General features: G+C 34.6%; 1 protein-coding gene across 5 annotated transcripts in view; it reads left to right on the forward strand.

Annotated features, from left to right (window-relative positions):
- Positions 1–3,811, forward strand: part of PCDH7 (protocadherin 7) — a 470,358-nt gene that overhangs the window by 295,342 nt on the left and 171,205 nt on the right. The window lies entirely within an intron of this gene.

Genomic DNA, 3,811 nt, shown 5'->3' on the forward strand with positions numbered 1-3,811 from the left:
AGATAGATAGATAGATAGATAGATGATAGATGCCAGAACCCTGGCCTAAAATAAAAATGCAGGAAGAAGCCATACATGCATGTGATAGCTAACTCTCAGGGCAAGGCAGAGTATCCTTTATTTACTAGACTATGAGGTATAGGCAATGCTCAAATAAGGAGTGAGAGTGATTAATAATAAAAGTTAGAATATTCAATATTTCTTGAACATATGAACATTTTTTACTGTATGCCAGATGCTGTTTGATGTACTCTCTATCAACTCAATATTTTCAGCAATCTGATGAATTATAGCATTCCCATTTTAAAGATGAGCGAACAGAAGCTCAGAGTGGTTAATTAATTTCCCCCAGGTCACACAGCTAAATGGCTGAAACAACAATAAACACCAGGCAATCTAGCCCCAGAACACACAGGATGACAAGTGAAAGGAGAGGTCAAAGTGAAAAACAAAAAAGCAAAACAAAACAAAAATCCATCTCCTCTTCATGGGTGAGCTCACTCTGTGAAATAGTATTTCTGTGGAAATTGGGCAAGTCAACTTTGTGAGATTTACTCCCCCTTTCAAATGAGTGTGGTTCATTGTATTTGGCCTACAGCTTGCAGGGCTTCATGAATTTCAAATGGTTTATCTTATAAAAAGAATTTGGTAAAACTGCTTGGCAGATGTTAATTGTTTTATCCTCTATTGAAGTTTTTTGTTTGTTTGTTTGTTTGTTTGTTTGTTTTTAATGAGGAATTAAGTGTTGCTTGAGCTTTTATAATGGGGAGATTGGGAAGCTGGAAGCCACACTCCTCTGCATTTATTTGCTCAGAACTTCTCAGTCACAGGGTTTAACACCAGAAAGAGATGTGGAAGGAAGAAAATGCACAGGAATGGAGGTGCCACAGGCAAAGCCACTTCTGCAAGGGAGTAATAGCTGCCTGCCATTAAATGAATAAGAGAGTTTCCTTCATTTGAACAAATGAAAACAAAAATCATGCATTCATATTGTATCACCACCCTTTCTTCAAAAAGGGATCATCCTTGAAAGGGAAAAAAAACAGGTTCAAAATAGGTTTCTTATGTGAAAATAGTTAAACTAGGAAAGCATTGGTCTGCAAGGACTTTCTCCCTAGTAACGTTATTGTTAGGTTATCAACATAATATGATTTCAAAGACACTCAAGATTTTTCGCTGTGTTTGTAACCATTATTTTGTTGAGAATCAGTTGAAGGAAGGGCTTTCACCATGAAGGAATTTAGAAGTAGGAGCAGAAACAGGCCCAATGTACATATTTTTGTAAGATTGAATATAGCAAGCAGGCAGTATAGCAGCATTATCTACTATGGTAATCACTAGCCCTGGTGTGACTATTATTTTTATATTAATTAAAATTAAATAAAATTTAAAATTCCGTTTTTCAGTCACACAAGCCACTATTTTATAGCACACTTTTATCACTGCAGGAAGTTCTATTTGATGGTACTGGTGTAGAGTTTTGTTTAACAGGCTAACCTAGAATCTAATTTGTTGACTCACAGTCCAGTTTCATCACTTTCGAGTAGTGTAGCCTTAGTTAAGTTCATCTTGAGCCTCTTTCTTCATCTACAAAATGGGGATTATGATAATGAGATGATATTTGTAAAGTACTTAAATCAGTGCCTGGCACAAAGACTTAATAAATGTTGGTTATTATTAGGAACTACACGTTTTTAGAGTCATTAAAATAAATACCATTAATTGTTAAAAAGGATCAATTGCACATCCTGGGATTAATAAATCAATAAATAAAATCAATAATATAATAGGCCCCTAAAAGCTTTAAAGGAACATTTCACTCCATATTTTCATATATTTATTTTACCCATTTCAAAGGGGATTTGAGGCTATGAACACATTTTTCAAGGACAAATACAACAGAACTGAAAACAATTAACCTATTTCTAGGAAGGTAAAACCAAAATTGACTGGGGGGAGGGGCTGTGTGTCATAGAAAGACCATGGTTAAACGAAGCTATTGTAATTGAACAGTGAATCTTAGCTGAGGCTCCTTGTGGCCACAGCCAAAGGGAGACATCTTTTTAGACACAGTCTTCGTTTATTTATTTTTATTTTTTAATTCAAGTGAGATCAAAATAGATGTAAGAGAAGTTTCAGAGTTGCATTTACATACAGTGTGACTCTAACTCATTCTTAAGTAGGAAAACCTTAAAAAATTGATAGAAAAATGTCCTGTTACACATAGCTATTTTAATAGCCTACTGTATTTGTCGATTTTTTCTTTTTTCTTTTTTCCAAAGCAGATATAATCAATAGGCCCTACTAATCATCTAGGGGAAAGCTACCAGAAGTTATCTAGGGGGAATCTGAACTACAAGCTTAGAGGTGGGGCACTGGGATAACATAGTGGTTACAGAACTGAAAATAAAATCTCACTGTGTGGATCAAATCTCTCTCCTGCATTATAAGCTGAGAGACGTGGAAAACTACTTAATCACTCTGTATGTCCATTTCCCATCAATACAATGGAGATAATACTGTATGTAACATCCTCATGGGTTTTTGTGAAGAATAAGTTAGCTGGTGCTTATAAGGTAGACTGCCCAATACTTAATGCATATACAACACAAGCAGTAGTTGATATTAGCCAACATCATTGAATGGCTGATTGTGAGTTTGGAGAATGCTACTTATTCCTCTCTTCCTCCATTTTCCTCCTGCCAATTTGGTCTGGAAACAGGCTTGTCAATTGTCTGCATTGCAAAGATTATCACAGTATAAAAGAATACATTATAAAACTTTAATATAAATATAAGAACTTAAGTCTAATTTTAATTTTTACATTTTTCTTAAAAATCCTGTGTAATATTTGTGTGTTTCTAGAGAGGTTTTATGTGGAGATTGTTCAGTTTCTTTTTTCAATATTTGGGCAATGCTTAATAAACAGTTAATATTTGCAGAGTTTCTCAACTTCAGGGGGGAAAAAAGACTGAGAATATATGCTAATGGAAATTACTTAGAGAAACCTGAGTAAATCTGGTAATTGTGTGCCATCTGTGGTAAGGAAATTAAATAGTGCACTTAAAGTGATTCAATAATTAAATATGTATTTATTAAATCATTTGTAATAGCTTTAGTATATGACCTCAGGACTCAAAGCCAACCGCATGGCGATTATCCTTGAAGCTTCATTGAAAAGAGAATTACAGAATCAGCTTTCTTTTCTTTAACTGCCTGAACATGCTTTACCTTGAAGCTTCATTGTGAAAGAAACTTTCCTGTTACCACTTCTGCACTCTAATCTCCACAGTGTGACATAGTGAGGAGTTGCAGGGGGAGAATGGAAATGTTATGAAAAGTTTACAATAAGCAGAAACGGTCAAAAAATTACCTGTGGAGAGACGGCAGATGAGGAGATATTAAGGCAGAAGGCAGACACTGCACAGCAGCTGGAGAGGAGAAAAAGTGCATTAGTCAAATGAATTAGGTAAAAAAAAAATTCCAGTGAGGTGCTAACCATTTTATTTACACTCAGGTTTTTTCAGGCTTTGAGATACATTCATTAGTTGTACCTCCCCCCCGCTACTTTTTTTTTTTTAAATCAATATATTAGGAAAAACAGAAAAAAAATTTAGCTTTGGGAAAAGAATATAGAAAGCAAGTGATTAACTTAGGAAAGGACATATTTCATAAAACATAGACTGATTTTAACTTGGTTAACTTGAATGATTTACTTTTAAAAGCCTCATAGATCATGTCCAAATGTTTGTTTTATAAATCTACCAGTTAACCCTCTGGATGTGTTGTCTTACTTTATAAGCTAGGTTTC

The sequence above is a fragment of the Hipposideros armiger genome, unplaced genomic scaffold, assembly GCF_001890085.2.
Source record: "Hipposideros armiger isolate ML-2016 unplaced genomic scaffold, ASM189008v1 scaffold_802, whole genome shotgun sequence".
NCBI lineage: Eukaryota > Metazoa > Chordata > Mammalia > Chiroptera > Hipposideridae > Hipposideros > Hipposideros armiger.